Source organism: Oncorhynchus mykiss, chromosome 7 (genome assembly GCF_057628025.1).
Source record: "Oncorhynchus mykiss isolate SJ-2025 chromosome 7, ASM5762802v1, whole genome shotgun sequence".
Taxonomy (NCBI): domain Eukaryota; kingdom Metazoa; phylum Chordata; class Actinopteri; order Salmoniformes; family Salmonidae; genus Oncorhynchus; species Oncorhynchus mykiss.
In genome coordinates, this window is record NC_143028.1 from 49,307,668 (window position 1) to 49,332,979 (window position 25,312).

Genomic DNA, 25,312 nt, shown 5'->3' on the forward strand with positions numbered 1-25,312 from the left:
TGATCTCTGAGCCTTTCATACCTTAAGGGAACATTTTGGCATTTCGTGTATGGTTAGTGAGAAAGTCCATATTGCAAATGTACGGTCCCTTACTAGACGTCCGAAAACGTTTGTAAAATTCGCGGTCAGCGTCGGGCCGTGCGGTAGGGCCGGACCTACCGGGAAGTCATCAAATGAACTTTGTCGGACATTCGGTTTCCGTTTTATAAAATAAACAAGTTTTGGACCATTTTTCCGCTATCCCGGAAATTCCCACAAGAGGGCATAAGGAATCATATGGCAATTTGGCAAAACATCACGAATCACGACGGGGCCTTATCTCGAAAACGGAAAATATTTCGAAGCCGAAACTTGGGGAGCGTAGGTTTGGCATAATGGGCAGTTGGCCCCGAACAAGATGGCGTCTAGGCCTCAACGGTTTTTGAGTTATGGCCATTTTTCTGGGATTAAAGGTCCAAAATGGAAATAGAGAAATTCTTTTTCCACTTCAGGTCAAAGTCAAGGAGCCTCCGGTGTCAATAAAAAAAGAACCAGCCATTTATCTATCGTCATTTAAGAGAAACGGAACAATGACAAATTGGTGATGTTCACAAATAGGCGTTTTTTTTTCAACGGTTACAGATCCAGTTGCAGGGTGTTCATACGAATCTTTTTAAAGTGTGAGGCGGAGCTCTGCGAGATTTCTGTGATTTTCTATGATTTTCTGAAATAACACACACATACTAAACCCTCCGTAAATAACTCAGTTCTTAACGTAAAGACTTAAAACTCAGGATTATGTAAAGGCATACCCCAATCAGGATATGAGTTTATTTATAGGTTCCTGTGCCAACCAGAAGTGCCTTAAATTGTGTCATAGTGGCTGTTTCCAAGGGTTAAAAAGGTCAGATCTTTTCAAAACTTCATATGTGTGATTAGGCAACCCCCATAAACTGTAAGTCAGTAATTTCTCCCAACAGATGTCAAAGAAAAGCTCTCACACACACACACACAGCAAGGATGGAGTGACAAAGTGCGGTGCTTAAAGACACAGAGAGCAGGCAATGGCCTTACCATAATCCCTAGGCCGTGCCGAATTCAACGAGATATCCCGCTTGACCGTAGCTCGCCCATTAGAATAGTAGAATAGTAGTGACCGTAGCTCGCCCATTAGAATAGTAGGCCCAAAATGAAGCCTGCCCCACAATGTCATTTGATTTTGGGTGACAGTGAGAGAACCGTTAGGGTGAGAAGAAAAATTCCACCACAGGAATGTTCCTAAGGTCCTCCCGATCTGTGCAAGCCTAACCTTGACCGTGTGGCATTAACCCTTAACAGTAAAACAGGGTTTTTTGATCTCACAGATTACAGTGACATCTCTCCCCATAGGAATACATTGCCTGCACCCCTAAATTCAACCTGAAGCCTATATGGGTTATGAATGCCGTATGAACCTGTCTTCGGTACCAGTCCATCAGGCCACTATGAGGTCTACCTGTGTTGATTCTAAGCTTCCTGGACCAACCGGAAGTGGTTAAAATGCCCCTAAAAGTGTATATCCATACCCTGCCTGCAGTTTGACAGACATCGTGCATTCAAGCCTGTGTAAATCAGTCAATTCTTAACGTAAAGACTTAAAACTCAGGATTCTGTAAAAGCATACCCCAATGAGGATATGTGTTGACTTATAGCTTCCTGTGCCAACCGGAAGTGCCATAATTGGTGTCTCAGGGGCTGTTTCGAAGGGTTAAAAAAGGCAGATCTGTCCAAAACTTCATATATGTGATTAGGCAACCCCCATGAACTGTAAATCAGTCATTTTTCCCCAAAAAATTCAAAGGAAAAAAAAATCACACTAAAACACAACTTGGAAGGAGGGACGTATTGGGGTGCGTAGAGACACAGTGGCTGCAATAGTTAGCTTTGTTCAAGCTAAAAAAGAACCGTCAGACCTAGAGTTCCGAAACTTTAGAAACCTGTTCTAGACCTCCGGTCGATGGTGCGTGGTGAGTTACGTGGCTCTAGAAGGTTCTCGGATTGAGAAACAGCCTCGTACATTTGCAATACCTTCAATTCATTTTGACCATTACGAAAATGACGACGTTTAGAAAAGTCTCAGAGACGCAAGGCTAGGTGCATTGAAACCGGCTCGGCCCATAGAGACGGACCCCAACGTTTCTGTCCGATAGCTCGTTCAAGGACCCCGTAGCAAGGCATGGAAAAAAGTGGATTTTCAGCACCAATTAGGGTTTTGCTCGGACACCAAATGACCTATCGAGCCGAAACTCGGGATTCGGGGTCGCCTCACATAGTTCTTCACATAATGTCCGAACTGGACCCGCAGCTAGAACGTAACTATGTGTTTTACCTTTTTATTATGTTTTAAACTGAAGGCGCTGTGAATTATGGGCCTGCTCTGACATATGTGATAGTTGGCTTCTAAATGAGTAGGAAAAAGTGGGTTTGGTGTCAATTGATATCAGTTTGGTGTCATAATGACATCTAATTGACTGATGGACACTGACTTGCTAGTTGACTTTTGTGCATTTGCAATATGTTTAAACGGAGAGGGACAATTACCAAAATGGCATTCTGAAATCAACACAAAAAATGGCATCACCATAGTCTCCAGACTGTGCCGAGTTCAACGAACTATCCCGCTTGACCGTAGCTCGCTCGGTCTAAGCGCAACGACCATTAGAAAAGTAGGCCCAAAATGAAGCCTGCCCCACAACGTCATTTGATTTTGAGTGACAGTGAGAGAACCGTTAGGGTGAGAAGAAAAATTTCACCACAGGAATGTTCCTAAGGTCCTCCCGATCTGTGCAAGCCTTGACCGTGTGGCATTAACCCTTAACAGTAAAACAGTGTTTTTTGATCTCACAGATTACAATGACTTCTCTCCCCATAGGAATACATTGCCTGCACCCCTAATTTCAACCTGAGGCCTATGTGGGTTATGAATGCCGTATGAACCTGTCTTCGGTGACAGTCCATCAGACCACTATGAGGTCTACCTGTGTTGATTCTAAGCTTCCTGGACCAACCGGAAGTGGTTAAAATGCCCCTAAAAGTGTATACCCATACCCTGCCTGCAGTTTGATAGACATAGTGCATTCAACCCTGTGTAGATCAGTCAATTCTTAACGTAAAGACTTAAAACTCAGGATTCTGTAAGTGGCTATGTCAATCAAGACATGTGTTTACTTATAGCTTCCTGTGCCAACCGGAAGTGCCTTTAATTGGGTCACACTCTCTGTTTCAAAGGGTTAAAAAAGTCACATCTCTCCAAAACTTCATATGTGTGACTAGGTAACCCTTCTGAACTGTAAATCAGTCATTTCTCCCAACATATGTCAAAGAAAAGCTCCCTCACACACACACAGGAAGGATGGAGTGATAAAGTGCGGTGCTTAAATACACATAGAGCAGTAAATGGCATTACCATAATCCCTAGGCCGTGCCGAGTTCAACGAGATATCCCGCTTGACCGTAGCTCGCTCGGTCTAGGCGCAGCGACCATTAGAATAGTAGGCCCAAAATGAAGCCTGCCCCACAATGTCATTTGATTTTGGGTGAGAGTGAGAGAACCATCAGGGTGAGAAGAAAAATTCCACCACAGGAATGTTCCTTAGGTCCTCCCAATCCGTGCAAGCCTAACCTTGACGGTGTGGCATTAACCCTTAATAGTTAAAAGAAGGTGTTTACATCAAACATTTTGCATTGACTTCTCTCCCCATAGGAATACATTGCCTACACTCCTAAATTCAACCTGAAGCCTATATGGGTTATGAATGCCGTATGAACCTGTCTTCGGTACCAGTCCATCAGGCCACTATGAGGTCTACCTGTGTTGATTCTAAGCTTCCTGGACCAACCGGAAGTGGTTAAAATCACCCTAAAAGTGTTTACCCATGCCCTGCCTGCAGTTTGACAGACATAGTGCATTCAACCCTGTGTAAATCAGTCAGTTCTTAACGTAAGGACTTAAAACTCAGGATTCTGTAAGAGCATACCCCACTGAGGATATGTGTTGATTTATAGCTTCCTGTGCCAACCGGAAGTGCCATAATTGGTGTCTCAGGGGCTGTTTCGAGGGGTTAAAAAAGTCTGATCTTTCCAAAACTTCATATGTGTGATTAGGCAACCCCCATGAACTGTAAATCAGTCATTTTTCCCCAAAAAAATCAAAGGAAAAATAAATCACACTAAAACACAACTTGGAAGGAGGGACGTATTGGGGTGCGTAGAGACAGACAGTGGCTGCAATAGTTAGCTTTGTTCGAGCTAAAAAAGAACCATCAGACCTAAAGTTCCGAAACTTTAGAATCCTGTTCTAAACCTCATGTCGATAGTGAGTGGTGAGTTAGGGGGTTCTAGAAGGTTCTCGGACCGAGAAACAGCCTTGTACATTTGCAATACTTTCAATTCATTTTTGCATCACGAAAATGACGACATTTAGAAATGTCCCAGAGTCGCAAGACTAGGTGCATTGTGAACGTCTCGGCCCATGTAGACAGACCCCAACGTTTCTGTCCGATAGCTCATTCAAGGACCCCGTAGCAAGTCATGGAAAATAGTGGATTTTCAGCACCAATTAGGGTTTTTCTCGGACACCAAATGACCTATCGAGCCGAAACTTGGGATTCGGGGTCGCCTCAGCTAGGCCAACACATAACATAAGAAATGGACCCGCAGCTAGAACGTAACTACGTGTTTTATGGTTTTTTATGGTTTGAACCGAAGGCGTTGTGAATTTTGGGCCAGCTCTGAAGTATGTAATGGTTGGCTACTAAACGAGTTGGAAAAAGTGGGTTTGGTGTCAGTTTGTATCAGTTTGGTGTCAGAATGATATCTAATTGACTGATGGACTCTTGTCCACTTGACTATTGTCCATTTGCAATATGTTTAAACAGTGAGGTACCATCACCAAAAGTGACATTCTGAAATCTACCCAAACGAGCGATTGAGATGAACCAGAATCACTGCAAAGCCATCCCGAGTTCATCGGGCCAGTCAATTTCACATTCCTGCAGGATTTTTAAAGCATGACAAATTCGTGATGGTACCTGCCCATTAAAACATATTGCAAATGCACAGTGACTTTGAAAAAGTAAGGAAACATAAACAAATGGACATAATGAAATCACCATTTTTTTGGGGGGGGGGGGGTTACCAGTTGCACAACAATGCATGTGCATTTGCAATATGATTCTATAGTGAAAAAACATCACCAGAGTCACATTCTGAAATCAACCCTAACGAACGATTGAGATGAACCAGAATCACTGCAAAGCCATCACGAGTTCATCGGGCCAGTCAATTTCACATTCCTGCAGGATTTTTATAGCATGACAAATTCGTGATTGTACCTGCCCATTAAAACATATTGCAAATGCACAGTGACTTTGAAAAAGTAAGGAAACATAAACAAATGGACATAATGAAATCACAATTTTTTTGGGGGGGGGTTACCAGTTGCACAACAATGCATGTGCATTTGCAATATGATTCTATAGTGAAAAAACATCACCAAAGTCACATTCTGAAATCAACCCTAACGAACGATTGAGATGAACCAGAATCACTGCAAAGCCATCACGAGTTCATCGGGCCAGTCAATTTCACATTCCTGCAGGATTTTTATAGCATGACAAATTCGTGATTGTACCTGCACATTGAAACATATTGCAAATGCACAGTGAAATTTGAAAAAGTAAGGAAACATAAACAAATGGACATAAGGAAATCACCATTTATTTTTTGGGGGGTTACCAGTTGCACATTTCAGATCACCAGTTGCACGGAGGAAAATCACAATCTGCGACGGCCCCCATGGATAGAGGGCAGTAGTAGGGTACTCCCATAGCGGGCATGGATGACAGGAGTCCCGGTAAATGTATTTAAAACAGTATTTTAATTTTCGGGTTACCAGTTGCACATTTCAGATCACCAGTTGCACGGAGGAAAATCACAATCTGCATCCATCGTCATATTTTAAACTGTCCATAAAGCACTCAGGACGGCCCCCATGGATAGAGGGCCGTAGTAGGGTACTCCCATAGCGGGCATGGACAATAGGAGTCCCGGCAAATGCATTTACAACCATATTTTATATTTTTGGGTTACCAGTTGCACAACAATGCACGTGCATTTGCAATATGATTCTATAGTGAAAAAACATCACCAAATGGACATGATGAAATCAACACAACGAGTGATGGAAATGAACAACTATCACTGCCCGGCCATCCCGAGTTTATCAGTTCAGTCAATTTTGGCCGCCAAAAAATTTACTTTTGACTTTGACTTTTGACTTCCTATGAAATCATATTGCAAATGGACAAATCATATTCCTTATGCACAAGTAAAAAAAATAAAAAATGATAATAACATTTTACAAAAGTATATTCATACAGTTCTTACACATGATTAATTGTCTTAAAATCGAAACAATTTCGAAAAACGGTCCAGAAAGCACTTTTTTTAGTTTTTAAAGTTTAAAAAAAAAAAATCACATTTTCTATTTTTGACTTCCTATTAAATCATATTGCAAATGGACAAAACATATGCCTTATGCACAAGTAAAAAAAAATAATAAAATAATGATAATAAAATACGAATAAAGTATGTTGATACAGTTCTTATACGTGTGTAATTGACACAAAATTCGAAAGAATTTTGAAAAACGGTCCAGAAAGCACTTTTTAAGGGTGTGTGAAGTTTTTTATAAAATTTTGACATTTTTGACTTTTGACTTTTGACTTCCTATGAAATCATATTCCAAATGGAGAAAACATATGCCTTATGCACAAGTAAAAAAATATATATATATATGATAATAAAGTATGACTAAAGTATGTTGATACAGTTCTTATACATGTGTAATTGACACAAAAATCGAAAGAAATTTGAAAAACGGTCCAGAAAGCACTTTTTTAAGGATGTGTGAAGTTTTTTACCAAATTTTGACATTTTTGACTTTTGACTTCCTATGAAATCATATTGCAAATGGACAAAACATATGCCTTATGCGCATGTAATTAAAAAAAAAAAATTATGATAACAAAATTGGACAAAAGTATATTCATACAATTCTTACACATGTGTAATTGCCAAAAAAATCGAAAGAATTTCAAAAAACGGTCCAGAAAGCACTTTTTTAAGGGGTGATAAGTTTTTGACAAAAAAATCATTTTTTCAAAATTTTGCTTTTGGATGTTGACTTGGGTTGCATTTTCAATATGAAAAACCCCGGTGGAGCGCACTCGCCCCCTGTTGGATTTTTGAAGTGTTACAACTGGCAATTGCCATATGGCATTTGCAATATACTTTGCACGAATCAACGCCACATTGGGTGGTATTGGACATCATGTATATGGTTTGTCCAATGCCAATATGTTGCCATTCATTTTTGTCCATTTCAGGGGGGTATTCCCTTACTCCGGTAGAGCTCTTCCCAGGGAGGATCAGGGCTATGAGGGTCATTTATTAAAAGGCTGTAATTGAAGGCAGATTGCCCGAAGCTGGTCCGCGTGGGTCAGAGGGTCCACTGATTTCCTTTGCACCTTTGTTCTCAGCACCTTTCTTCAGCTAATCATTCAATGAGCATAAACAACACTCCACTACTGTATGTTTGGCAACCAAGTGATTGTTGGTTGAGATAAGGTATTGGTCCTGCTGATGTTATTTGTTGTGGAGGGTGATATTAAATACCTGAGTACGTCCAAGACTGTGTTACCCATTCTGATTTCCTTAAATACTGTGTGCATGAAGGGAGGGAGGAGAAAAACAAAATACAGGCATGTGAAAACACACCCTGCTATTCAGCTTTTCCTGTGTATTAATGATGACAAGTAAAGGTGCCTGCCCCTCGGAACAAACAGTAAACACAAAACCAGTCTAATGTAGGCCTTAATGAGAGAAAGACAGACAGTCACTTCACACACACGCTCACAAGCACACATGGGCATGTGCATACACACACACACACGGCCAAAGTCACTAATGAATCAGCGATAAAACATTCTATTCACAAAAGACCCTCTATTTTTTTATTTATCCGTTATTTTACCAGGTAAGTTGACTGAGAACACGTTCTCATTTGCAGCAACGACCTGGGGAATAGTTACAGGGGAGAGGAGGGGGATGAATGAGCCGAATGTAAACTGGGGATTATTAGGTGACCGTGATGGTTTGAGGGCCAGATTGGGAATTTAGGCAGGACACTGGGGTTAACATCCCTACTCTTACGATAAGTGCCATGGGATCTTTAATGACCTCAGAGAGTCAGGACACCCGTTTAACGTCCCATCCGAAAGACAGCACCCTACACAGGGCAGTGTCCCCAATCACTGCCCTGGGGCATTGGGATATATTTTTTTTAGACCAGAGGAAAGAGTGCCTCTTACTGGCCCTCCAACACTTCCAGCAGCATCTGGTCTCCCATCCAGGAACTGACCAGGACCAACCCTGCTTAGCTTCAGAAGCAAGCCAACAGTGGTAGGCAGGGTGGTATGCTGCTGGCATATGTCACTTACGTGAGAAGAGACAGACCAAGACGCAGCGGATGTTGAGTTATTTATTATAAAGTGAAACTAAGCAAAACTTAACAATAAATCAAATAAACTAACAACGAAACGTGACTACGTGGTGCACTTGCACAAAACACAAAATAATATCCCACAAACACAAGTGGGAAAAATGCTACCTAAATATGATCCCCAATTAGAGACAACGATTACCAGTTGCCTCTAATTGGGAATCATACAAATCACCAACATAGAAAATAAACTAGAACACCACATAGAAATAAAAAACTAGAATACCCCCCAGTCACGCCCTGACCTACTACACCATAGAGAAACAAGGGCTCTCTATGGTCAAGGCGTGACACTCTAACCCTTTCAGATAGTGCAGAAAGCCAGAGCTCCACAGCCAAATATCTCTGTCCCTCCCTCCCTCTCTCCAACTGCCATTATTCTGCTTAATGTTATGTTGTAAACTGAAGCATCATGGTGAAAGATAAACAAACAACGTGTCTCATCAGGTCTGAATGAAAGAGGGAGGAAAGAGAGAGGGGAGCTCGGCCTAGCCACAGTACATCACTGGTCAGTACACCACTGCCAAATGTGGAGAAAAAAAACTAGAAAATATCAGTTGTGACAGATTACACACCATCACATAAAATTGCTGTCAGGAGCTGTGTTTGGATGTCAACCACTCAAAAATACAACCTTAGAACCAATTCACTAAGGATGAATAGTCTGGAGGTAAAACAGTCATCCACTCCAGTCTTGAATGCAGCTGTGGGGCTGCTTCTCTATACCATCTGGCTGCCTCATATACAACTAAACAAAAAACAATCCTATAACATGACTTCTATTTCCTGGTTACTCAAACTGCCTAGCTACCCAAACTAACGTTTCTTCTCCACGATGAGCCTGGATATGCCTCTCACCTACGATTTCTAGAAAGTAAACACATTCTTGGTCCCAGAAACTGATGGGTTCGGCCAGAGCCAGCCTACATGATGACGTTATCAACTTTGATAGGTTAGATTTGTTAGATGCAATCCAATCACTGATTAATTTTCTTTTTACAACGCCCCTCATTTTGAAGTCACACAACAACTTGTAGGATGGCAGATTCAGACTGAATGTTCAGTACCAGTCAAAAGTTTAGACACACCTACTCATTCAAGGGTTTTTCTTTTTAATTTTTACTATTTTATTAATTGTAGAATAATAGTCAAGACATCAAAACTATTAAATAACACATATGGAATCATGTAGTAACCAAAAAAGTGTTAAGCAAATCATAGTATATTTTATATTTGAGATTCTTCAAAGTAGCCACCCTTTGCTTTGCCTTGATAACAGCTTTGCACACTCTTGCATTCTCTCAACCAGTTTCATGATGTAGTCACCTGGAATTCATTTCAATTAACATGTGTGGCTTCCTAAAAGTTAATTTGTGGAATTCCTTTTTAATGCATTTGAGCCAATCAGTTGACACAAGGTATACCGAAGATAGCCCTATTTGGTAAAAGTAAATTTTGCTGCAGAGGATAAGTTCATTAGAAATTGCAGCCCAAATAAATGCTTCACAGAGTTCAAGTAACAGACACATCTCAACATCAACTGTTCAGAGGAGACTGCGTGAATCAGGCCTTCATGGTTGAATTGCTGCAAATAAACCACTACTAAAGGACACCATTAAGAAGAAGAGACTTGCTTGGGCCAAGAAACACCAGGAAATCAAATCAAATGTATTTGTCACATACACATGGTTAGCAGATGTTAATGCGAGTGTAGCGAAATGCTTGTGCTTCTAGTTCCGACAATGCAGTAATAACCAAGAGTAATCTAACCTAACAATTCCAAAACTACTACCTTATACACACAAGTGTAAAGGGATAAAGAATATGTACATAAAGATATATGAATGAGTGATGGTACAGAACAGCATAGGCAAGATGCTGTAGATGTTATTGAGTACAGTATATACATATGAGATGAGTAATGTAGGGTATGTAAACAAAGTGGCACAGTATAAAGTGGCTAGTGATACATGTATTACATAAGGATGCAGTAGATGATATAGTGTACAGTATATACATATACATATGAGATGAGTAATGTAGGGTATGTAAACATTATATTAAGTAGCATTGTTTAAAGTGGCTAGTGATATATTTTCCATCAATTTCCATCAATTCCCATTATTAAAGTGGCTGGAGTTGAGTCAGTGTGTTGACAGTAGCCACTCAATGTTAGTGGTGGCTGTTTAACAGTCTGATGGCCTTGAGATAGAAGCTGTTTTTCAGTCTCTCGGTCCCTGCTTTGATGCACCTGTACTTACCTCGCCTTCTGGATGATAGCGGGGTGAACAGGCAGTGGCTCGGGTGGTTGTTGTCCTTGATGATCTTTATGGCCTTCTTGTGACATCGGGTGGTGAAGCGATACGCCATCCCATCCGGTTTGCGCTTAGTGGGTCTATCATTGTTTTTTCAACGGGACAATGGCCCAACAAACCCCTAGGCTGTGTAAGGGCTATTTGACCAAGAAGGAGAGTGATGGAGTGCTGCATCAGATGACCTGGCCTCCACAATCACCCAACCTCAACCCAATTGAGGTGGTTTGGAATGAGTTGGACCGCAGTGTGAAGGAAAAGCAGCCAACATGCTCCGCATATGTGGGAACTCCTTGAAGACTTTTGGAAAAGCATTGGAAAAGCATTCCTCATAAAGCTGGTTGAGAGAATGCCAAGAGTGTGCAAAGTTGCCATCAAGGCAAAGGGTGGTTATTTTGAAGAATCTAAAAGCTATTTTGATTTGCTTAACACTTTTTTGGTTACTACATGATTCCATATGTGTTATTTCACAGTTTTGATGTCTTGTAGAATACAATGTAGAATATAGTAAAAATCAATAAAAACCTTGGAATGAGTAGGTGTGTCCAAACTTTTGACTGGTACTGTATGTAGCAATCGATGGAGCAGAGGAAGTTGCCCCTAAATGTTTTGTGAGGGAAATCCGTAAATTAAGAGGACTATGTATTTTGAAAGATGAGATGTTGAGGATTAAAATAAATACCGCTTTGATGTCATCATAAAACCCATGTCATGTACAGTTTGAATGTTTATGATCATTATGTTTGATGTACAGTTACAAGATGACATGGCGTCATACCCCGGGTTGTTATGAACAGAATGAGCCTATGTTTGTCTCTGTGAAGAAAATTTGCTGTTGCACATGCACCTGAGTGCAACAAATGCACAACAAAATGATGATCGGTTTCCTTGAATTGCATTGCAAAAGCTATGCAGACATTGGAGAGGTGGAGAGGCCACTTGGAGACACTAGTTAGCCCTCTCACTCAAACCCTTGTAATTGTTTGGTCACCTACTCCACATTTTCCATCAATATGCTTAGCATGTTACTGAATGTATCCAGAGTATTTCCAGATTTTGTTATCAAGAAATGTGGCATTAAATGTAAAATGCACATAAAACCAACAGTGTAATGTTTGGATTCAGTCTTGTGTCAGGTGAACAGTTTTGTCCTTTCTTTTAGTCTAATCATTTCCCCATAATCTCCCTTTCAATTGCTACCATGGATATGCATCTGCTTTTATAAGAAACATTTCAATTTACCCCTTTCCATGAGTGTTAAGGGTTAAAGGGTAGGTGACATAAACATAACCACGTGTAACATATGGATTTGAATTAGTATACACATTAAAATTCCCAATGAAAAGTTATACCTCACTTTTATATTTTTTTTAGTTAATACATCAAACCGATCAAAATTCAGAAGAATGCCGAAGTCATGTCGGAAAATGTTTTTCCCAGTGTGTGATATAATGTGGAGGAACCGGCAAGTCAGCCTTTTCCCTATAATGTAAAAGCCAAGAGAAATAACTTCAAATGTATAACTTGAAATGAAACCAAATAATTTGCATGACTGCTGATTTCAATAAGATTTTCTGCCAATTTACAAGCAAATACTTTATAAATGTATTGTTACAAATCAGCTTGCAAGGTTGCTAGCCAACTAGGCAACTAACGTTAACCCTACTAGCCTGCTAACGTTACGTTAACACTGCATGAGTCAGCCAGTTGCTATCAACACCTAGCTTACAGCTACATTAAAGTAAGCCAAGGTTTTGGAAAATCAATAATGGTTATTTTGGAAATACATCCAACCAGTTATCAAATAATGTTTCCGGTATATGCATTTATCTTAGCCAGCAAGCCAGTCATCCAGCCAGCTAGTGAGTTATCCAACCAGCATGGGAGACATAGCTAAGTAATATGACAGAAATCAACACCAACTAGTCTAGCAAAGGCAGGAACCCACAGAAACACACACAAAAAGGCAGCAGGGAGAGTTAGCTAATCCAATTGACATATAGTGAGCTAAATCCAAAGTAGATAGACTACAGAGACAATAATACAAAGTTGACCAAACAAATTTGCGGGTGAAAAACAAATAAAGAACATACGAAGTACTAGCTAAACAATTAGAGCAGGCAGGAATTATTTTCAACTTTCCTTTTGAGCCAGAGGCAAGCCTGTCAGTGGTGCAAGGAGAAGTCAGAGCTACATGGAATGGAAAAGCAGAGCAGGATCAAGTGGCTCCCACGTGTGGGGAATCTGATTGGTTGTTTACATCATACCTCCTCGTGATTGGTGGATTGTAGCGCACCACTGCCAACACTCGGTCTGTATGGCTAGTGGTTACGTTAGCCAGCTCGAGCTTGTTAACGCAGAGTAGTATCCATATGACGTTGAGAATTAATGCAAAACATAACTTTGTTTGTAGTTATAGGTAACCAGATTGTGACTACAACTAAGTTAAGTTAATAAGTCTTTGACCACACTGTATTGTTAATTTGATGAGTAACACATCATGCTTCCTACCCTTAAGTCAGTGCCAGCGCCTACATTCTGATATAGGATGCATTGATATGTACTGAACCTGTCCATGGGGCGACGCACAATTGGCCTAGTGTCGTCCGGGTTAGGGAGGGTTTGGCAGGTAGGGATATCCTTGTCTCATCGCGCACTAGCGACTCCTGTGGCGGGCCGGTCGCAGTGCACGCTAACCAGGTCTCCAGGTGCACAGTGTTTCCTCCGACACATTGGTGCGGCTGGCTTCCGGGTTGGATGCGCGCTCTGTTAAGAAGCAGTGCGGCTTGGTTGGGTGGTGTTTCGGAGGCTTTCGACCTTCGTCTCTCCCGAGCCCGTACGGGAGTTGTAGCGATGAGACAAGATAGTAACTACTAACAATTGGATACCACGAAAAGGGGGTACAATTTAAATAATAAATTGATGTGATTGATGTCAACATGGAAAGGTGCATTCAAGCCATTCCACATAGGGGTTTGGTTACTCCGGTTGTGATGTTTTATTCAAATCAGGCTTGTGTTTCGAGTCTATGTGCAGCAGTCTATCAACCCTATGATACAAAGTTATAGACTAATTAAATATACCAGCGCAATTGATATTTCCTAGGGATCAATGCAAGAGTGGGATTTGTTAATTAAATCCCTGATAATGTATTACTCATCATAAACATTTCCCACTGTTTGAGCACAGTGAGATGTTGAGAAAATTTTTGCGGTCTGACAGATACATTTCGGGGTGCAGAAATTCTAAAGCTGAGCAGCATACAGTGGAGCATGTGGCAAATGCTTTATTGTTTGTATTTGACTCATCATCACTAGGTATCTTTCCATCTTTCTAATCCAATGCTGAATAATTACAACAAAAAACATATAGAAATTGATGCTGCTTGAGCAAGGCAAATAAACCTGCAGTTGCCATAACAACCATAATACATAACGTGAGCCCTGAAGGAGATACATTGAATGACACCACAGAGGCACAATATTACACTGTAAAGGGGACACAACAGGGCAAAAGAGATCATAAGGACATGGCAAAATGCTCAACCATTTTAGGTTTAAGACTTGCTGCTACTACAATCTGTCCCTATACATTTTAAATTGATGGATTATAACCAAACATTGATGGATTATAACCAAACATGAGTTAAATTGGTGGAACATTCTCACTCACAGGTATAACCATATAACCTCAATATGCCTCAAAATATGTTAATGACTAGAAACAACAATATCATGCACCCACAATTGCAGTGGTTCTCACCGGTGTGCTTACTTGTGAGCGCTAGTGCCTGTCAGATAATACATGAAAGGGCACATGGTGTATTGTTGTTGTTGTTTCAAGTCCAGTGTGCTCAGGCTGTTGTTACATTTGTATGATTTGAGGGGCGCGCATCACAAGCAAAGTCATTTTAATCATTTTACTTCTTCTATGAAAACCATTATCATAGGCAAGTCTGATTAGGCTTAGCCAGAGAGGTAGAATTTGTAATATATGACTCGTGGCTTAGCTACACCACAGCCTCTGCAAAAGCTGCAGCACCCCCTGAAAAATCGGAACAAAAAATCTTAATACATTTTATTTTTTTAAACCCAAAAGTGGTCCTTTTTCCTATTTTACCAGAGCTACATGTTTTTCTTTCTGTTTCATATTCACAGGACTCTCTTAAAGAGGTACACACAAATACACCATCATGAGTAAAAAATGGTGAAAACTATGAAAATTCTTAAAAATAAACCATATTTTATCTTAAAAAAATTGTCACAGAAAAAATATGATTTGCAGTATGGATCAGATGAGATGGAGGTCATTACCAATAATAGGGAAATTGTAGATGTGCTGCAGAATTGTATATCCCATCAAGGGGTGCCACAGTTCAAAAAAGGTTGGGAACCAATGCACTAGTGGTCAAAAGGTTTTTGGCGTTCCAAAGATATGGTACGGTACTGTATTCTGTGGGGTGGAAATACAGTACCATTCGAAATACAGTAATTATTTCCCGCCCACAAAATGTTCACACAATGCACCATAATTTATAGTATGCCGCAGTAAAACATTTGGGTATTTTACTGTTGATGATACCCTAAGTTACAGTATAAATTACAGTTTTCCATTAAATTGTACAGTACTTGAACTGACGGCATGGATCTGAAGGACATCTCTTCTACTTGAACCTACAGCATGGTACAGGAAGCACACGGCCCATCTCCTGTGTTCTGCTCCCCGGTGCTTCATCATAGTACTTGTTAGCAGTAGATTAAAGACATGCTCTGGAACTTTGACGACTAGTAGTTTAGTTCTTATTGGAACTAGTTTAGTTCTTACAGGCATCATCTATGAGCAGAATTTTATAAAATCTCAATTAGTCACGAAATCCCTAGTTTGGAAGCGACTGTTTACTGGAAGCTGTGCATCGCCATTTTCCCCCACCTGGGCCAGCCTAGCAATTCGAGTTCCATCCAATAAGGTTCAGTTCTTCGCTATTTGAGTGACAGCTAGTGAGATGCACACACAGCAGAGTGAGAGAGAGAGCAATGACGTGGTGCACATATCTGCACATATGTGACATGCAGTAGTAGTACACCATTTTGGGGAACACTTTTGGGTTGTGAGCACTACTTTCAGAACTACTGGCTAAAAAGTATACATAACTACTGGAGAATCTCTTTAAGAGGGAGTCTTAGAGTGTGTGCCACGACAGACAAGCCACACTCCACTCCTCGGGCATTGTCTATCAATCGGCTGCTGGGGAAGAGGAGAGTCTGACACACTTAGAGATAGCAAGGTAACCGCAGGCCACAGCCCCCTGCCTGCCCTCTGCTCCCTGTGGTGGGACTGATTGCTTGTCTCAATCATCCTTTCCACACTCCCATCCCTTTCAACCTCTCTCTTCTTGCCTCTATCCACTCCTCCGTCTCTCTTTCTCTGGCACCTCAACTCCTCTCACTTGTCTGATCTGCTTGTGTGGGCCGTCAAATCAGCAGTCCTAACCTTGCCTGGAAAGGCTGGAAGTCCATACATTGAAATAGTAATGAATTATTCTGCACAAAATCAACCTATTAATAATTATTAGGCTATGTGTCTGGCAATGCTATTGCATGACCCTCTTAGAAACAGTAGTCCCAATTGAAGTGGAATAGGAGATACTGCGTAACACGTAGCTTTCCTGAGTTCTGAGTGTGCTGCAGCACCACTGTTGGGCAATTGTGGACATGTGGTCCCAAGGTGACACAATTCGAGAGCTTGTTACGGTTATAATTGGCAATATGTCATGATTGACATAGCCTTGTTCTGTTCAATGTTCTCTACCTATGTAGTATTCTAAATACCCCAATTCATGTTATTAAGTACAAAAGAATACAATACAAAAATTGCTGTCACCATTCAAACCAATAAGGGTTTGGAACTTTAAAGCCAATATCTCAGAATGATATTTTTGCAGATAGAACCTTATCAGCCCAAGCTCTCAAAGTTGTTTTTACTGGAGGCATCTGTTCTATATTGTGTCTGTGGTGTAAGGCCTTACTGCTGGACACATCCAAAGTAAAAACCTCTACATCAACAAACGTTTCATATCTGTCAGACATTCCTACTGTATATATAATGTATGTGCCCAAGACAAAGAGCTACGCTACAAGACAAATCATGCTATTAATGTGCTTCAAGTTGTACGTCAGGCAAACAATTATGTTCCTGTAGCTTCAGTGTAAGCAATGAGATGTGATTGATGTGTTTTGAAAGTACACTTTGGGGATAGCATTTGGCAAATTGGCACTAAGCGTATTCTGTGCGGTACAGTGAGGAGTGTACATGAAAGCATACCTGAGGGATATAAGTGTGTTGTATAAATGGGGGGTTATAACATAAACACTGGTAGCTACAAGGCTGAGTCTGGCTCCAAAACGAGCTTTGTGATGTTTAATAGCTCACTAAATCATGCATTCGAGTGTTTGCTATTTGGGGCATCAGCCATTTGGAGACATTTTGGAGCAAGGCACCCCTCTCTGTCCATACAGGATACAGCTGAGTAGAGTTCAACTGCTGATTGAAATAGAAATGACCATGAAATGACAGGAGAGCCTAGTGACGGCAGGCCATCCGTGAAATTACATCAACAACTCCCTTATTGTAATTACATTTGGTTAAATGGGTAAGCAAAGTGGGGGTGTAATGCAATTAACATGTAATTGACATCCTGGCCGGGTTGATGCAAATCCATTTTGTTCACACTGTAGCCTCAAAAATGTCTCAATGGATTTTCACCTACATTGCTACATCATAAGTAGCCCCTTGGATTTCTTCACATTTTATGTTGTTAAAAAGTGGGATTAAAATAGATTTAATTGTCCATTTTTGTTGTCAACGATCTACCCAAAATATTTTGTAATGTCAAAATGGATTTTTGTTATCCTAAATTGTATTAACACTAATAAAAAGCACCTTGATTAGATAAGTATTCGCCCCTTGAGCCAATACATGTTAGAAAGAGCTTTTGCAGCGATTACAGCTGTGTCTTCTTGGGTAAGTCTAAGAGCTTTGCACACCTGAGTAATGCAATATTTGCCCATTATTATTTTCTAAATTTCTCAAACTCTGTCAAGGTGTTGGGGATGATGGCTAGACAGCAATTTCCAAGTCTTGCCATATATTTTCAAGCAGATTTAAGTCAAATCTTTGTCACTCAGTCTTCTTGGTAAGCAACTCCTGTATAGATTTGGCTTTGCGTTATAGGTCTGGTGTAAAGAAAACTGAAGCAGGTTTTCCTCTAGGATTGTGCATGTGCTTAGCTCCATCCCGTTTATTTTAATCAGTCTTTGTCAGTCTTTGTCGATGTCAAGCATACCCATACCACGATGCCGCCACCACACCATGCTTCAATTTCAGTTACTCAGCGATGTGTTGGATTTTCTCCAAACATAAGGCCTAGCATTTAGGCCAAAAGGTGTATTCCTTTGCCATTACTTTTTTCCCCAGTATTACTTTAGTGCCTTGTTGCATAAAGGATGCATGTTTTAGAAGATGTTTATTCTGTATATTCCTATCCTATTCTTTTCACTCTGTCACGTTCTGACCTCTATTTCTGTTGTTTTGTATTTATTTAGTATGGTCAGGGCGTGAGTTGGGTGGGCAGTCTATGTTTGTTTTTCTATGTTTTGGGGCATTTCTATGTTTTCGGCCTAGTATGGTTCTCAATCAGAGGCAGGTGTCATTAGTTGTCTCTGATTGAGAATCATACTTAGGTAGCCTGGGTTTCACTGTGTGTTTGTGGGTGATTGTTCCTGTCACTGTGTTTGGTGTCACAGGATAGGACTGTTTTGCGGTTTCACATTTCTTGTTTTTGTTAGTTTGTTCATGTGTAGTGATTTATTAAAACATGAATAACCACCACGCTGCGCTTTGGTCCGCTTCTCTTCCTCCTACAGACGAACGCCCTTACAGAATCACCCACCAACCAAGGACCAAGCGGCGTGGTAAACAGAGGCAGCAGCAACAGCAGCAGCAGCAAAATCAGCAGTGGGAGAGGCTGCACTACTTGGAGAGATGGACTTGGGAGGAGATTCTAGACGGGAAAGGACCCTGGGCAGAGCCAGGAGAATATTGCCGCCCCAAGGCCGAGCTGGAGGCAGCAAAAGCAGAGAGGCGGCATTATGAGGAACTAGCACGGCAGAGCGGATGGAAGCCCGAGAGTCACCCCCAAAAATTTCTTGGGGGGGGGGCACAGGGGGAGTGTGGCAGAGTCAGGAGTCAGACCTGAGCCAACTCCCCCCGTTTATCGTGAGGAGCCAAGGAGGAGCTCAGAACCAGAGCTGGTGTTGGAGGTGAGCGAAGCAGAGACTGTGAAGGAGTTAATGGGGAAATTGGAGGAGAGTGATATGAGGGACTTGCTGGTTTGGTGCATGAGGCACGACATTCGCCCGACGGAGCGTGTCAGGGATTTAATGGCACCGGGGTCAGCTCTCCATACTCATCCTGAGGTGCGTGCGAGGGGTCTGGTGAAGACTGTGCCAGCCTCACGCACCAGGCCTCCTGTGCATCTCCCTAGCCTTGCACGTCCTGTGCCATCTCAGCACTACAGTGCTCCTAGCAGTGCTAACTGTGGCGGGCGTGGTGCTGGTCAGGCACCGTGTTATGCAGTTGTGCGCACGGTGTCCCCAGTACGCGTGCTTAGCCCGGTGCGCTACATCCCAGCTCCCCACATCTGCCGGGCTAGGGTGAGGATCCAGCCAGGGCGGTTGGTGCCAGCCCTGCTCTCAAGATCTCCAGTACGCCTTCACGGTCCGGTCTATCCGTCACCACCTCCACGCACCAGCCCTCCGGTGGCAGCCCCCCGTACCAGGCTGTCTCTCCGGCCCATCCTTACAGGGGCTTCCTCCTGTCCAGCGCTGCCGGAGTCTCCCGCCTGTCCGGCGCCTCTGCCGGAGCCTCCCGCCTGTCCGGCGCCTCTGCCGGAGCCTCCCGCCTGTCCGGCGCCTCTGCCGGAGCCTCCCGCCTGTCCGGCGCCTCTGCCGGAGCCTCCCGCCTGTCCGGCGCCTCTGCCGGAGCCTCCCGCCTGTCCGGCGCCTCTGCCGGAGCCTCCCGCCTGTCCGGCGCCGCTGCCGGAGTCTCCCGCCTCTCCGGCGCTACCAGGGCCTTCCTCTTCTCCAGCGTTGCCGGAGCTTCCCGTCTGCCCAGCGCCAGCTGAGCTTCCCGTCTGCCCAGCGCCAGCTGAGCTTCCCGTCTGCCCAGCACCAGCTGAGCCTCCCGTCTGCCCAGCGCCGCCAACGCCGCCCGTCTGCCCGACGCCGCCCGTCTGCCCAGCGCGGCCAGCGCCGTCCGTCTGCCCAGCGCCGCCAGCGCCGTCCGTCTGCCCAGCGCCGCCAGCGCCGTCCGTCTGCCCAGCGCCGCCAGCGCCGCCCGTCTGCCCAGCGCCGCCAGCGCCGCCCGTCTGCCCAGCGCCGCCAGCGCCGCCCGTCTGCCAGGAGCCGCCAGTGCCGCCCGTCTGCCAGGAGCCGCCAGTGCCGCCCGTCTGCCAGGAGCCGCCAGTGCCGCCCGTCTGCCAGGAGCCGCCAGTGCCGCCCGTCTGCCAGGAGCCGCCAGTGCCGCCCGTCAGCCAGGGGCCGCCAGTGCCGCCCGTCAGCCAGGGGCCGCCAGTGCCGCCCGTCAGCCAGGTGCCGCCAGTCAGCCAGGGGCCGCCAGTGCCGCCAGTCAGCCAGGGGCCGCCAGTAAGCCAGGGGCCGCCAGTGCCGCCAGTCAGCCAGGGGCCGCCAGTGCCGCCAGTCAGCCAGGGGCCGCCAGTGCCGCCAGTCAGCCAGGGGCCGCCAGTGCCGCCAGTCAGCCAGGGGCCGCCAGTAAGCCAGGGGCCGCCAGTGCCGTCAGTCAGCCAGGGGCCGCCCGAGCAGCTGCCCCTCTGTCCCGAGCTGCTGCTATCGCCCCTCTGTCCCGAGCTGCTATCGCCCCTCTGTCCCGAGCTGCTATCGCCCCTCTGTCCCGAGCAGCTGCCCCTCTGTCCCGAGCAGTTGTCCCTCTGTCCCGAGCAGCTGCTTCACCTCTGTCCCGAGCTGCCCCTCTGTCCCGAGCAGCCCCTCTGTCCAGTGGGGTCATTGAGAGGGGTGGCCATGGTGAGTAAGCCAGGGAGGCGGACAATAAGGCGGACTAAGACAATGGTGAAGTGGGGTCCGCGTCCCGCGCCAGAGCCGCCACCGCGGACAGACGCCCACCCAGACCCTCCCCTATAGGTCAAGGTTTTGCGGCCGGAGTCCGCACCTTTGGGGGGGGGGTACTGTCACGTTCTGACCTCTATTTCTGTTGTTTTGTATTTATTTAGTATGGTCAGGGCGTGAGTTGGGTGGGCAGTCTATGTTTGTTTTTCTATGTTTTGGGGCATTTCTATGTTTTCGGCCTAGTATGGTTCTCAATCAGAGGCAGGTGTCATTAGTTGTCTCTGATTGAGAATCATACTTAGGTAGCCTGGGTTTCACTGTGTGTTTGTGGGTGATTGTTCCTGTCACTGTGTTTGGTGTCACAGGATAGGACTGTTTTGCGTTTTCACATTTCTTGTTTTTGTTAGTTTGTTCATGTGTAGTGATTTATTAAAACATGAATAACCACCACGCTGCGCTTTGGTCCGCTTCTCTTCCTCCTACAGACGAACGCCCTTACACACTCTGTCAGTTGGGTCATTATTGTGGAGACACTACAACGTTGTTGATTCATTCTCAGTTTTTAACCGTTGAACTAGCTGTTTTAAAATCACCTCATGGTCAAATCCCTGAGCAGTTTCCTTCCTGTCCTGCATCTCAGTTCAGGAACACTGTGTCTTTGATGTGTCTGGGTGGTTCAATACATAATCCACAGAATAATTATTAAATTGGCATGCTTAAATAAATATTAAATGTCTGATGTGTGAGGCTATGGATGAGCTCCCTGGTCTTTGTAGTTGAATATGTGCTCAATTCAATACTTGACTGTGTGGCCTTACAGATGTTGTGTATAAACAGGGCAATCATGTCAACCCCTATTATTTCACACAGAGTGAGTCCATGTTACTTATTATGTGATTTGTTAAGCCACATTTTACTCATGGACTAATTTAGGCTTGCCTAAACAAAAGGGGGTGAATACTTATGCAACGGCTATATTTTAGTTATATCATTTTTAGTCATTTGTAAAGATTTGTATGATTTTCTTTTCACTTTGACATTGTCATATTTTGTATAAAGTGTAAGAACACAACATGGCCAAAGGTATGTAGACACCTGCTCGTCTAACATCTCATTCCAAAATCATAGGCATTAATATGGAGTTGGCCCCCCCTTTGCTGAAATAACAGCCTCCACTCTTCTGGGAAGGCTTCCCCTAGACGTTGGAACATTGTTGTGGGGCTTTCTTCCTTTCAGCCACAAAAGCATTAGTGAGGTCGGGCACTGATGTTGGGTGATTAGGCCTGGCTCGCAGTTTGTGCACAGGGGCATTGTCATGCTCAAAGAGAAAAGGGCCTTCTCCAAACTGTTCTGGAAGCACAGAATCGCTTAGAATGTTATTGTATGCTGTTGCTTTAAGATTTCCGTTCACTGTAACTAAGGGGCCTAACTCGAACCATGAAAAACAGCCCCAGAAAATTATTCCTCCTCCACCAAAATGTACACACTATGAATTGGGGCAGGTAGCGTTCTCCTGGAATCCGCCAAACCCAGATTTGTCCATCGGACTACCAGACGGTGAAGTGTGATTCATCACTCCAGAGAACGCGTTTCCACTGCTCCAGAGTCCAATGGCTCCGAGCTTTACACCACTCCAGCCAACGTTTGGCATTGTGCATGGTGTACGGCTGCACGGCCATGGAAACCCATTTCATGAAGCTCCCGAGGAACAGTTCTATTGCTGACGTTGTTTCCAGAGGCAGTTTAGAAGTCGGTAGTGGGTGTTGCAATCGAGGACAGACAATTTGTACACGCTACGAGCTTCAGCACTCGCCGGTCCAATTCTGTGATCCTATGTGGCCTAACACTTCAAGCTGAGCCGTTGTGCTCCTAGACGATTCCACTTCACAATAACAGCACTTACAGTTGAACAGGGCAGATCTAGCAGGGCAGAAATTTGACAAACTTGTTGGAAAGGTAGCATCCTATGATGGTGTCACGTTGAAAGTCACTGAGCTCTTCAGTACGTGACATTCTACAGCCAATTTTTGTATATGGAGATTGCATAGCTGTGTTTTTAATTATTTTTTTTTACCTTTGCTTAACTAGGCAAGTCAGTTAAGAACAAATACTTATTTACAATGACGGCCTAGGAACAGTGGGTTAAACTGCCTTGTTCAGGAGCAGAACGACAGATTTTTACCTTGTCAGCTTAGGGATTCGATCTAGCAACCTGGCCTAACGCTCTAACCATTAGGCTACCTGCCGCCCCTGTGTGCTTGATGTTATACACCTGTCAGCAACAGGTGAGGCTGAAATAGCCAAATTCACTAATTTGAAGAGGTGACCACATACTTTTGGACTTGTAGTGTATGTTAGGTCTAAATATATAGTCCTACAGTAATAAACCTATTCTATACGTAACTACTGCAATGCTGAGTATAAGGAATAAGGAAGCCAGAAAAATAAGTGGATATAGAGTGCATACAGGCAGGTAAAGTGATGGAGAGAATATTTTATGGCAGGTCATAATGTTTTATATTAAAAACATTCCTAATATTGAACTTTTAATAGGCTTTTGGAAATGTTTGTCCCTCTCACTGAGTGGCTAGCTGCTATCTGTGTTTTGGGGATCTTTCCACTTAAACCGCAACAACCACTTCGTTATTTGCTCATCACCATTAAAAGATTTCCAATAACTCGAGCTTGAGAAGCATCGTGAGATTGGCATTGGGGTGGTTTGTTGTTGTGCAACCAATCTATTCTGCAAAAACATTCGCTTCCCAAGTAATAACCGGATAATACAAACACTTGGCAAAAGTTGGGTAAGGGGAGGAAACAATTCAAATCAAAATACCAAACAAACCACATTTCCACACTCTTGTCCTAGCTTGTCTAACAAAACCATATTGTTTGTACGGTAATGGGGTTGAGAATATACTACATAGACTAAAGCTTTCAGAATGATTCTAAAATGTATTTTGAGAGTAATTTGGCTTTGCATTTCGTCCATGTTAATGTAGCAGTGTTTAGAAACATATTATATTCTTATTTACAATCAAAATAAGACTCCAAAAGGACACTATATATTTTTTACCATTTACAGTATTTCTATTGGGTACAAAATGATCTGAAACACAACCAAAACAAACAGCAAATGCATCCAACAAGTTTGTAGAGTGACAAGCATAATGTAGTCATTGTGTGCTAGTAATATGAGACCAAGTGCTTAGATTCTACTACTTTAATACACATAAGTGAATTTGTCCCAATACTTTTGGTTCCCTAAAATGGGAGGACTATGTACATAAAAATGCTGTAATTTTTAGACGGTTCACCCAATATGGATGAAAGTACCCTTATATTAAAGCTGACAGCATTTTACCCTCATAGTCATCGTATCATTTCATGTGTCACTGTCACAATAATTTTGAAGTTATCTGTATAAGCTATGATTGCTACTATAGAAGCTATCTGTGAGCTAAGTAATTTTAATAGATCACCTGTCCTAATCAGCACCGCTGTGTTGTGGATGCTGCTGTGCTGTGGTATACTCATCTGAAAGTATCCGCCCTGTCTGATGTTTTTGATGCCTTTCAGACAGTCAGACAACACCCCACGGGCTCTGCTGGAGAGCCTACAGACGAACTCCAGCACTGACGTATTCAGCACACTACCTCGTGCCCCACTGTGAGACACAGAGCTGCAGCACCACGCAGAGATCCACTCTAGTGGTCTTTTCACTGGCATTTCTGAGGACAGAGAGATATGCAGATGTCTACAGAAACTAACACTGTGGATAGATAGCCAAACAGACATGACTACTTTAGCCTATAACACATAACAGTAGACTTAGTCCTGGCCCTATCGATCCCTTTGCAAGTTGTCCCTGGGGCTGGGTATTCCTCACCACCACAACAGGATGATGTTCAATTGCATCTCTGGCTGCTCATCTGTAAAATGCATTTCATGTTGTGGTGTTTAATCTGGTTCCAGTAACTTCCTTTGAAACCTTTACAGATTTGTGTACAGGAGCTTACTGTGAAGCCAGCTGCCTCTGGGATTTAAGCAGCCCAAATACAGTGTCAACCCAAGTAACACGCTATCAGGACGCTTAGAGAGCAATACCATAGACACAAAACCATGAGTAGTATATGTATGTGTGCATGTGTGTTTGGGTGAGTCAGGGGGAAGTGGTGGGGGGAGTGATGGGGGGAGCTAGTTTCACCATGGCAAATCAGATTAATATCATGTACAGTAGTAGCCCTGGCTGGCTAGCCCCGTGTCAGTTGCTCAGAGCA

General features: G+C 43.4%; 1 protein-coding gene across 1 annotated transcript in view; it reads right to left on the reverse strand.

Annotated features, from left to right (window-relative positions):
- Positions 1 to 25,312, reverse strand: part of LOC110528967 (rho guanine nucleotide exchange factor 10-like protein) — a 153,370-nt gene that overhangs the window by 98,195 nt on the left and 29,863 nt on the right.